Source organism: Cetorhinus maximus, chromosome 16 (genome assembly GCF_964194155.1).
Source record: "Cetorhinus maximus chromosome 16, sCetMax3.hap1.1, whole genome shotgun sequence".
Lineage (NCBI taxonomy): Eukaryota > Metazoa > Chordata > Chondrichthyes > Lamniformes > Cetorhinidae > Cetorhinus > Cetorhinus maximus.
This window is the reverse complement of record NC_135894.1, coordinates 105925037-105936641: the sequence shown is the minus strand read 5'-3', so window position 1 is coordinate 105936641 and position 11605 is coordinate 105925037.

Here is an 11605-nt window from a genome sequence, read left to right as displayed (position 1 = left end):
AGCCAAGCTGGCGTCAAATTAGACTGGTGTGAATCACAACCAGACATAAGTGCACTTCACTTGCGACCTCGAGGTTTGTGCGTGCAGCACTTGCCTACCTTTCACTGCACTGTGTTCACTGCAGCTCTGACTGCATGCCAAGGCTGCTCAGGCAAGACCAGCAGGAAGGCTAGAAAGCATAGACTGTCCTGGGCAATTGCGCATCAATTTAGAAGGTTGTGCTTGGCAGGCCTGTCCTGGTCCCAGTACAGGAAGGACCTGTCCATCCTGAGTCAGTCGTGCCCAGCATGCTGTCCAGGGCGTAGTCAGTCCCTCACACACGATGGTCCTGGGGGTTGTTGGATTGGTTGGGAGAAGGCGGGAGAATGGGGTTGAGAAGCTTATCAGCCATGATTGATTGGCGGAGCAGACTCGATGGGCTGAATGGCCTAATTTCTGCTCCTATGTCTCATGGTCTTATGGATTGGTACTGTGATACAGATGTCACAGTCAGGGAACGTATCTTCAGCCTGTAGATGGGGAATAGGTGATACAGTGGGGGGCACTCAATGGTCTCATGGGGGATGACTCGGTACGTCACTGTGCACAGGGTGCCTCAAGATGTGGAAGGGTCAGGTCAACATGGGGCATCAGGACATCAACATCAAATGGTTCGGGGGGAGGACAAGGATATCAACAGCAACCATGATGGGATCCAGGATTAGAGATGGAGGACGGAGAGTGATTGGAGGGAGGGAAACCTGCACATTATGCTCTTCCAGCACAATGGGAACTTCAACAATGATGGAACTGCTTGGAAGCTAGCCTGAGCATCACCATATTGCAAGCCGATCCAATGACGCAGTACAAAAATAAGCTATGAAAAAGAATTGCTGGGGAGGGGTCTAAGGGCATGTGGAAAGAGTCGAATACTCCACTTTTGGGCTGAGTGAATGGGCACCCAACTAATTTGTGCTTTGCCAAACAGAGATCACTGCACAGCTGAGGCATGATAGGAGCACTCAAATGCCAATCGAAGGATTTGGGTACTTTAACTCATGGTGCGCGTTCTTACGAGATTCCATTCCACCCTCAGGCCAGATTTTGATTTGAGTTCCAATAACCATTTGACTCTCTCATAGGAAAGCGTAACCCTCGGAATTATCAAGCTGTAAAGGGACAATGGCCAAACTGCATATGCCTCATGGCCCAAAGACCTCCATACCTGGAGCTGACTGGTCCAGGCTTCGCATGCTTCTCCGATTACAGTCATTAAATTAGAGCAAGGTTGGGCTCTGGTCTAATCCAAAAGAGTCAGTCTGTCAGAGCCCTGACTAACACTGCTAGTGCCTGGCTGCACTCACCCAGATCCAAACCTATCCCTGCTCCTTGTTAGTATGTCTGAATGCCTGGAATTAGGGCTATCCAAGGGCTTCACAGTAAGTCCCTACCTTGAGACTGGAAGGTGATCATTACAGGGTTATGTACAATCATGTATCTGTTCAGTGTTTACGCAGAGACAAGCAGGAGTGAAGAATGGATGCAGCAGGAAACATTGTCTTTTTCCTGGCACTCAGGCAACTGAGGAGGAGAAGAAGTGCCCCTCGCTGTCAGGCAGGGCAAAGGGAGGAGACTTGCCCTGAGCAACATAAGCCAGCGGGGCCCCATGAAGACACTGAGACTGACAGACCCACAGAGGCTTTTGGCACAACCAAGGGTGTACCAAAGTTATCTCTCATGCCTGCAGATGAACAAGAGACAGTACTGTGGATGTCTTCATTTGCCAAGGCATGTGGTGGATCACATCTGCAACATTCTTTGGGAGGAGCTGACTCTGCTGGGACTGGGAGGCCAACCATTGCCAGTGGCTCTAAAGGTGACCACCACACTGAACATTTTTGTGAGTGATTCATTCCAGGGCTCAACTGAGGAACTCTGCAACATATCCCAAGCATCTGCTCATTAATGCACCTGAGAGGTGACCGATGCCCTATTTAGCAAGGCACACAATTATGTCCAGTTTTCCCTGGATGAAGTCAGCCATGCTGCCAGAGCAGTGGGATTTGCAATGATCTCCAGCTTCCCACAGGTGCAGGGTGCCATCGACTGCATACATGTGGCTTTAAGGGCTCTCTGGCAGCAGCCACTACGATTCAACAGTAGAAGAGGTCTCCACTCTCAATGTTCAGCTGATCTGTAACCACCAGAAGCAGATTATCCAGGTATGTACGAGATACCCTGGAAGCTCTCGTGACTCTTACATCTTAAGTCACTCGCAGGTGCCACAGATTCTTAAGGGTCCTCAGTGCAACCAGAGTTGGCTCCTGGGAGACAAAGTCTACCCGCAAAGACATGGCTAATGATGCCCGTTAGGCAGCCACAAAGTGCTTCAGAGGAGAGGCACAACTCTGTGACGCGATCCTTGATTGAACAGTATATTGGCATGTTGAAGGTGGTGTTTCAGATGTCTGGATTGGTCAGGTGGCACTCTCCAGTGCTCTCCCCAGAGTGTCTCCCGTATCATCGAGGTTTGCTGCACTCTACACAACCTGGCGCTACAAAAGGGGGATGACTTGCCAGATGGAGGAGCTGCACGTCTCCTCTGATGAGGAGGATGTTGAGAGGGCTAAATTCGATGAGGGCGAGGAAGCTGGGGCTCCAGAGGAGGAAGCCAGAGCACAGACCAGATGTGGCAGACATGCCCATGAATGCTTATAGCCACAAGGTTCCAGGACGATGATGGCGAATAGCTCAGAGGAGCCTCTTTCACACATGCCCTCCACGCTGCCTCGACGTTAATACCTTAGTTGCTATCCTCAGCAACTCAATGAAGGACATCAATCTCAGAATGAGTAGTTACAATCTAGCATGATGATGGCCTCACACTTGGAATGCTAGGTGGCCTCTGGAGCATGTGGCCGCTCTGTTATGAGATCATAGCTTCACCAGCGTGCACTGTGAACAGACTGGACATGATGCAGTCTCTTCAAGCATCTCGTCAACACTCCACTGCCTAGGGTAGCCTTCAAGAGGCAGGAGTAGCACTGCCAACCTCAGTGAACTCGTAGCAGTATGCCTGCAGTGTTGCTAGGTGCCTCAAGGAAGACGATCAGCACTCATCGGTTCTCACTTTGATATCTGAGGTTTAATCTCAATCTGGACTGTGGGATCACTCCACAGGCAATCCCTCATGTAAGACTGGTGCTCGGGCCTCGTCATCATACTGAGTGCACAGCATGAGATTGTTCTTTATGGCGCAGTGATGTGTCACACTCAGTGATGGATGCAAGCCTGCAAGTCAGGTCACTGTCTGATGACAATCACTCATGACCGTGCCTTTGTCTGGTGTACCCCAACTTCTTGTGCAGCCTAGCCTTAGCATCTATGGGCCTGAGAATGCAGACACTGCATTTCGATGTTAATTAGTTAATTATTTGATAATAAACACACATCAGGTAATGCTCTGGGGACCCGGGTTCGAATCCCGCCACGGCAAATGATGGAATTTGAATTCAGTGAAAATCTGGAATTTAAAGTCTAATGATGACCATGAAATCATTGTCGATTGTTGTAAAAACCCATCTGGTTCACTAATGTCCTTTAGGGAAGGAAATCTTTCATCCTTACCTGGTCTGGCCTACACGTGACTCCAGACCCACAGCAATGTGGTTGACTCTTAAATGATCTAGCAAGCCACTCAGTTGTATCAAACCGACACAAAGTCACAAAAACGGAATGAAACCAGACGGACCATCCGGCATTGACCTAGGCACCGGAAATGACGACGGCAATCTCAGCCCTGTCGACCCTGCAAAGTCCCCCTTACTGACATCTGGAGGCTAGTGCCAAAATTGGGAGAGCTGTCTCACAGACATAGTCATCCTCACGGAATCATATCTTACAGATAATGTCCCAGACTCCACCATCACCAATGCTGGGTATGTCCTGTCCCACCAGCAGGACAGACACAGCAGAGGTGGCAGCACAGTGGTATACAGTCAGGAGGGAGTTGCCTGAGACTCCTCAACATCTGGTCTCATGGGATTAGGTCAAATAGGGGCAAGGAAACTTCCTGCTGATTACCACGTACTTCTCTCCCTCAGCTGGTGAATCAGTGCTCCTCCATGTTGAACACCACTTGGAGGAAGCACTGAGGGAGGCAAGGGCGAGAATGTTATCTGGGTGAGGGACCTCAATGTCCATCACCAAGAGTGGCTCAGTAGCACCACTACTGACCGAGCTGGCCCAGTCCTAAACGACATAGCTGCTAGACCGGGTCTATGGCAGATGGTGAGAGAACCAACAAGAGGGAAAAACATACTTGACCTCATCCTCACCAACCTGCTGCCGCAGATGCATCTGTCCACGACAGTGTCAGTAGGAGTGACTGCCACACAGTCGTGTCAACCTGATGAAGCTACAACACAGGACTACTTGCGTGTCAAACAACATAAGCAAGTGATAGACAGCTAAGCGATCCCACAACCAACGGATCAGATCTAAACTCTGCAATCATGCCACATCCAGTCATGAATGGTGGTGAACAATTAAACAACTCAATGGAGGAGGAGGCTTCACAAATATCCCCATCCTCAATGATGGAGGAGCCCAGCACATCAATGCAAAAGATAAGGAAACAGAGAGGGTTTTAAACTGAATAGTGGGGGCAAGGGATCAAATTTGGGAAGTGTTGAAATGGCAAGTGACAGGGAGGTCTGGATCATTCTTGCGGACAGACCGAAGGTGTTCTGCAAAGCGGTCACCCAGTCTGCGTTTGGTCTCTCCAATGTAGAGGAAACCGCATTGGGAGCAACGAATGCAGTAGACTAAGTTGGGGGATGTGCAAGTGAAATGCTGCTTCACTTGAAAGGAGTGTTTGGGCCCTTGGACGGTGAGGGGAGATGACGTGAAGGGGCAGGTGTTGCATATTCTGCGTTTGCATGGGGAGGTGCCGTGGGAGGAGGAGTAGGGGGTGATGGAGGAGTGGACCAGGATGTCACGGAGGGAACGATCCCTACGGAATGCCACCGGGGCGGGGTGTCCTGTTATCACATCCAATTAATTTGTGTATTTGGGCATAGAAATCTCTTTGCTCCTCTACAGGTCCTAGTTTCTCATCATTTAGAAAATGCTACCTTTCTTGAGTCCACAATGCACAATTCACAATTGCTCACATTGAAGCCTGACTTAGTTTTACCTACTCATTTAATCTGTTATGTTCCTTTGCAACTTCCTGCTCCAATCTGCATTACTTAGTGCCCATCTAACTTACTATGATCTGCAAACTTGTATGTAAAAATTTCCAACATGATGGTGAATTTCAAGCTTGACACAGGTGCACAAGCAAATGTCATTCCCATAAGCCTGTATAGTAAGATAAGCAAAGAAAAACAGCAAACTAAAATAAAAGTGAAACTGGCTACTTACACAGATGAAAAAATTGCAGTAGAAGACAAGTGTACATTTAAAGTGAACTACAAAAAACAGTCTCAAGCACTTCCATTCATAGTGGTGAAAACTGATGTAAAACCCATTGTTGGAATCAAAGCTTGTGAAAATCTGAAGCTAATCAAGAGAATGACAGTCACCACTGATGACATCCTGAGTGAGAATAAAAATGTGTTCCAGGGTATTGGCTGCCTAAAAGGAGAACACACCATCAAGATTGACAAAACTGTGACACCCAAAATACACCCACCCAGGAAAATAGCAGTAATACTGAGAGGTCAACTGAAAGCAGAGTTGGACAGAATGGAGAAACTTCACATCATCAAGAAAACTGAAGAACCGACAAAGTGGGTTAATCCAATTGTAACTGTAGAAAAATCAGATGGGAATCTGCGAGTCTGTCAGGATCCTAGAGACCTGAACCAGGCAGTACAAAGAGAGCATTACCAGCTGCCCACATTAGAAGAGATCACGTGCGTTGTAAGGGTGGCTGAGGTGCTACTATTGTTGGTAGGGTTGATCTGCAGACACTTCTTGGGTGCAAACATTAGGTTCATTTACAATATACTCAGCAGCAACTATACATGCGCTTTCAACTCAAACTAACTCTACACTAACTGCTGAGATAGCCTGCACTACTCTCCTATTGGTTACTACAGATCATGTGATCTTCCTTAACCAGTATTATTCTGAAAGGTACATTACGCACTAAATAAAACCAGGGGAGAATTTTCTCCCAGTCGGGCGGACGGTTCAGGAGCGGGCATGGGCAGGCGCGTAGCCGATCACCACCCGCGATCAGCTGTGCGCCGCCACTTTGTGTGGGTGGGCCAATTAAGGACCCTCCCCCAGCGTGACGCACATCCGGAAGTGCTTAGCGCTCCCTGTGTGGGCGTGGGGGAGGAGACTGATTTGGGGCCTGCGCTCTTGCGCAAAAGAGCGCAGAAATCTCCCTGAGGCATGGAGCTGCCTCAGGGAGATTAGTTTAATAATAAAACATCGCTAAAAATAAAAAAAATTACTCAAACATGTCCCCTCATGTGACATCGTCATATGAGCTGGGACATGTTTATGAATTATCAGAATACATTTTATTTAACTGATAAACACTTCATGAAACCTCATCCCACCCGTGGATGAGTTTTCATGAAAAATGTGAAGGCCACCTGGGCATAGAATATAAGAGCAGGGGGTTATGCTGGAACTGTATAAAATGCTGGTCAGGGTATTGCGTGCAGTTCTGGAATCCGCATTATAGGAAGGATGTGATTGCACTAGAGAGAGTGCAGAGGAGATTTACCAGGATGTTGCCTGGGCTGGAGAGTTTTAGTTATGAGGAGAGGTTGGATAGACTGGGGTTATTTTCCCTGGAGCAGAGGAGATTGAGAGGGGACATGATTGAGGTGTATAAAATTATGAGAGGCATAAATAGGGTAGTCAGGAAGGAACTTTTCCCCTTGGTGGAGGGATCAATAACTAGGGGACATAGATTTAAGGAAAGGGGCAGGAGGTTTAGAGGGGATGTGAGGAAGAATTTTTTCACCCAGAAGGTGGTGGGAATCTGTAACTCATTACCTGAAAGGATGGTAGAGGCAGAAACCCCCATAACATTTAAGAAGTATTTGGATGTGCGCTTGCGATGCCATGGCATACAAGGCTATGGGCCTAGTGCTGGAAAATGGGATTAGAATAGTTATGTACTTGTTTGACCAGCGCAGACTCGATGGGCCGAAGGGCCTTTTTTAGTGCTGTAAACCTCTATGACTCTAAAAGACTCTGTTGCTTCATCCAAGCTGGGTACAAGGTGTTCAGAAAAGATAGAAAAGGAGGAGGGGTGGCAGTATTGGTTAAGGAGAGCATTGCAGTGCTGGAGAAAGAGGATGTCCCAGAGGATTCAAGGACAAAAGCAATTTGGCTAGAGCTAAGGAACAAAAAAGGTGCAATTACATTGCTCGGTGTAGTCTATAGACCGCCAACTAGTGGGAAGGATGTAGAAGAACGTATCTGCAGGGAAATGACAGAGAGATGTAAACATTATAGAGTAGTTATAATGAAGCACTTTAATTACCCGAATGTAGACTGGGACAGTAGTTGTGTAAAGGACAGAGAGGGGCAAAAGTTCCTAGATTGTGTTCAGCAGAGTTTTCTACAGTAGTATGTGTCCAACAAGAAAGGATGCACTGTTGGACCTGGTTCTTGGAAATGAGGTGGATCAAGTGTCAGTCAGGGAACATTTAGGAGACAGTGATCATTGTATTGTAAGGTTTAGGATGACGATATGAAAGGATAATGTGCAATCCATAGTAAGACCTTGGGGAGAGCTAACTTCAATGGGGCAAGAGTGGAACTGGGCCAGATGGACTGGAATGAAATGTTGGTGGGAAACTCTGTAGCTGAACAATGAGCTACCTTCAAAAAAGTAATGGTTCAGGCACAGTCAAGGTATATTCCATCGAAAGGGAAATGTAGGGCAAATAAATCCAGAGCTCCCTGGATGAAACAGGAGATAGAAATTAAGGTTTATGACAGGTGTTAGGTAGAAAATAAAATTGAGAACCAAGCGAAATACTGAAGGTTCAGAGTGAAGGTGAAAAAGCAAATAAGAGAAGCAAAGAGGGATTATGAGAAAAGACTGGCAGTTAACATAAAGGGGAATGTCAAATTCTTCTATCGGCACACAAATAGCAAGAGGGTGGTGAAAGGAGGAGCAAGGCCAATTAGGGACCAAAAAGGGGATTTACACATGAAGGCAAGGGGAAGGCTGAGCTGTTAAATGAATACTTTGCAACTGTCTTTACCAAGGAGGCTACCAAGGCTATGGTGACAAAGGAGGAAACTTTGTCACTAGAAGAGTTCAAAATTCATAAGGAGGAAGTGTTGGATAAACTGTCAGTCCTTAAAGTTGACAAGGCATTGAGGCCGGATGAGATGCATCCAAGGATCTTAAAGGAAATATGAGTGGAAATTGCAGGGGCACTGGCCATAATCTTTCAGTCTTCCCTAGAGTCAGGGGAGGTGCCAGAGGACTGGAGAATTGCAAACATTATGTGCTTATTCAAAAAAGGCTATAAAGACATGCCCAGCAATTACAAATTAGTCAGTTTAACATCAGTGGTGGGAAAGCTTCTGGAGAGAATAATTCATGATAGAATTAGTAGTCACATGGAAAAATGTGGCTTGATTAGAAACAGCCAGCATGGATTTCTGAAGGGGAAATCATGTTTAACTAACTTGCTGGAGTTTTTTGAAAAGGTAACAGAGAGGGTAGATGAGGGTAGATGCGGTGTACATGAACTTTCAAAAGGCATTTGATACAGTGCCAGACTTGTGACAAAAGTTATAGCTCATGGAATAAAAGGAATGGTAGCAATTTGGATACAAAATTGGCTGAGTAATAGGAAACAGAGAGTAATGGTTAATGGATATTTTTCGGCCTGGAGGAAGGTTTGTAGAGGAGTTCCCCAGGGATCGATATTGGGATGCTTGCTTTTCCTGATATATATTAATGATCTCGATCTTCATGTGCAGAGGACAATTTCAAAGTTTGTGGATGTTACCAAACTTGGAAGCATTGTAAACTGTGAGGAGGACAGTATAGAAATTCAAAAGGACATAGACAAGTTGGTGGAGTGGGCAGATAGGTGGCAGATGAAGTTCAATGTGGAGAAGTGTGAGGTGATGCATTTAGTTCGGAAGAACATGGAGAGGCAATATAAAGTAAGGGGTACAATTCTTAAGGATGTGCAGGAGCAGAGGGACCTGGGCGTATATATACATAGATCACTAAAGGTGACTGGACAGGTGGAGAGAGCTGATAATAAAGCAGACAGTATCCTGGGCTTTATTAATAGGGGCATAGAGTACAAGAGCAGGGGGGGCTGTGATAAGCATATATAAGACACTAGTTAGACCTCAGCTGGAGTATTGTGTACAGTTCTGGGCGCCACACTATAGTAAGAGTGTGAACACATTGGAGAGAGTGCCAAAGAGGTTTACAAGAATTTGTCCAGGGATGAGAAACTTGAGTAACAAAGATAGATTGGAGAGGCTGGGACTGTTCTCCTTGGAGAGAAGAAGGCTAAGAGGAGATTTGATAGAGGTGTTCAAAATTATGACAGAGCTAGATAAAGTAGATAGGGAGAAACTGTTCCCGCTTGTAAAAGGATCAAGAACGAGAGGGCACAGATTTAAAGTGATTTGCAGAAGAATGAAATGTGATGTGAGAAAAAACTTTTTTACACAACGAGTGGTTCGGGTCTGGAATGCACTGCCTGGAAATGTGGTGGAGGCAGATTCAATCAAGGCATTCAAAAGGGCATTAGATGATTATTTAAATAGAAACAATGTGCAGGGTTACGGGTAAAAGGCAGGAGAATGGTACTAAGTCATAATGCTCATTTGGAGAGCCGGTGTAGACTGGGCTGAATGGTCTTCTTCTGCGTCATAACGATCCTGTGATTCTGTGAAAATATCTTTATTCAAAAACATATCCATCAGGACTGAACTCCGCCATGAAGGAAACCCGCTCTGGACTTTTGATTTCTCGGACTCTGGCAGTCATGTGAAATAATATTCATTTCTGTGGTTCTTTTACTGTTGTGGCCCATAGTTGTAAATCTTCTGCTTTTCTTTTCCTCCTTAATCTATATATATATATATATATGTGTGTGTGTGTGTTTGCAAACACTACCCTCCACCTATCACCCCCCAACCCCGACCTCCCCCCAGGTTTGAATGTGAATAAACTAACCTAATTTCATCATAATGCCAGTTTTCTGCGAGTGATTATTAAAATTGGATCACACAAACTGAAGGTTCAGGAAAACATGCTACAGCCTAATTTAAAAATAATTCAAAAATACCTCGCTTACAGAGAGATGGGGAGAGGATAAAGAGGTTCAGTTTCTCTCTCTCCTATCTGTAACAATAGAAATAAGATTCCTCCAGTTTCTACATATAGTGCCTTCTGAAGTATGTATTAAATAAGATCTCTGTTGATTGTCATATTTTTGGACTATTACTCCTTGTTCGCCTGAGTCCTGTACCCATACCTTTTCTTCTCACATCAACCTAGGTAGGTTCATGATACGATACTTCCGTTTATAGTTGTAAGACTATTATTTTTGATAGGACTGCTCATGTTCTTAAATTCTTTGATAATCTTGTACTTTTAGCCCTGAAAATAATTTTTTGGGTAGGATGGGAAGCTGCGCTCAGAGCTTTCTGCCCATCAACAGTTCTGATAGTGACAATCCACATTGCGGTGGAATAGACCTGTAATTTAGGAGTGCAGTTGGAAAATCCTAGTTCTTCTTTCACAGTGCTTTAATTGTTTGGATGTCCCTTTCAGCTTTGTCATTGGATTGGAGTTATCTCAGTGAACTTGTGAGTTGCACAAACCCATAGTTATCCATGAAATATGTGAAGAAATCGTTGGAAAATTGTGGACCATTATCGGAGACAGTCTGGTCCAGAATGCTGTGTGTTGCAAAGATTTCCTTTAAAGCCCAAATGACTCTCAGTGTGTCAAGAAAATATAATCATTTTCATAATGCTATTGGAATTTATTGTAAAGTAGAAATAGTGTGTATCTGTGCGTGTGGGAGGGGGGGGGGGACTTAATTGAATTAGAGACAGCTGGTCTGAAGGCTTTGATGTATCAAGAAGATAACCTAGGTTTGAAATGTTAAATAGGTAAACATGGCTGGAGTTTTAGAATGTGAAGTGTAAAGGGAATATTTGCATTTTTAATTACACCAGAGTAGCTTGAATTCAAAAGAGGGGATGAAATGTTACACCTAGCTAGAAGGAGTTAAGAAACAATGTGGTTATTTTTCCAAAAGATTACTGGTAAAATTAGTACTATGATAGATTTATATTATTAGAAAGGTAAAGCCCAAAAACATAGTGAAACAATGGGAATTTGCATTTAACATTAATGGGGAAAATATGTATAAAGGAGAGAAGGCTGTGTGTAAAAGCAGGCATTTTAAAATCTAATACAAGTGTGAAAAGCCTCCAACATTTAAGCCTCAAGCTGCTGTCTACAAGGAAGCAAAGCTGAGAAAAACTCATTTTGAATGAGTTTTTGACTGTCCAGGGTGTGTGCTTTGCCTGGATCTGTTTAAATCTGTGTTTTTGCTGTTGCCTTACCGGAGGTGTAACTGGGAGTTAGATT